The 1,082-nt window shown below is 45.4% G+C and overlaps 1 protein-coding gene across 1 annotated transcript in view; it reads right to left on the reverse strand.

Moving 5' to 3' along the window:
- The window catches only part of tecpr2 (tectonin beta-propeller repeat containing 2), a 15,013-nt gene that overhangs the window by 823 nt on the left and 13,108 nt on the right, over positions 1–1,082 (reverse strand). The gene's annotated exons all lie outside the window — the stretch shown is intronic.

The following is a 1,082-nucleotide window of genomic DNA, read 5'->3' on the forward strand; positions in this document are numbered from 1 at the left end:
TTAGTGCCGGAATTGTCCTTTAATCAGGTCACATGCAGCACTGTGTAAACTGGTTTTTCCAAGTCCCAGACTGTACTCCCCTATAGGAGCAGAGTCTGGGAGCTGCTTTTTTTCTCCTCTCCTCTCATCTCTCTCCCCCCCCTTTTAGCAATTTCATTGTACCTGTGACAATGACAAATAAAGATGATTCTGATTCTTCTGATTCTGATTCTTCCAGCGGAGTCCAAGGGGAACGTGAGCAGGATCAGGTGACCAGAACAGATTCCAGGTCAGTCTGTTTTAGGTAAACAGCCTCATACTTCAGATCTGACAGATTGTCCTGCTGACCTCTGGAGGCCCAACCAATGTGCTGCTGCAGCTGTCCGCCATCTCGAACTCCGCTTTGATATTTTAAATCAACAATATTAATCATATATGAACGCACCCGGATCAACATTAAATCAATAAGTATTGTTTTAATCTGACAGAAACTATTTTGGCAACATGTTATTGTGTCGCCACGTAATGAACATTGAGCAGAACCCAGATTCAGTGGAACCGTTATGGACATGTAGCAACACTTCAGAAAGACCAAAGATACACTCACTGCGTATGAAGCAGGCTCGGACTTTTATTAAGCTGAAACTTTGGCTCATTGTTTAGTAGTACATAGAGACTTCTCTGTAGTGACTGGTGTGGACACTAGCTGCTCACTGAGGCTCTCTGGATGTTACTGCTGCACATAATCTGTACTGAAGTGCAGCTGCACTGTTTGTGAGGCTCTACAAATACCACACATAGGAAAATGATGGCTTTCATTACAGAATCCCTCCAGAATGACACTGCAGGACAGACAGACAGGCAGACAGACAGGCAATCATGTGGTCTCTGATAGTGAGAAGGGCAGGACAACTAAAAACAGATCTGGCCCACCAGTCAGGTTACACTATGACGTGCACACACACTCAGGAAAACACACACAGTCTCCATGTGACCTCTGAATTACAACCCTGTTACACAACCTCCACCTGTCAGAGTGATGGAGAAACACAGCTGAGAGAGTGCGTGTCACTGTACCTGCCCCCCCCAAACACACACACACA

The sequence above is a fragment of the Morone saxatilis genome, unplaced genomic scaffold (assembly GCF_004916995.1).
Source record: "Morone saxatilis isolate NCDOM2014 unplaced genomic scaffold, NCSU_SB_2.0 Contig3, whole genome shotgun sequence".
Lineage (NCBI taxonomy): Eukaryota > Metazoa > Chordata > Actinopteri > Moronidae > Morone > Morone saxatilis.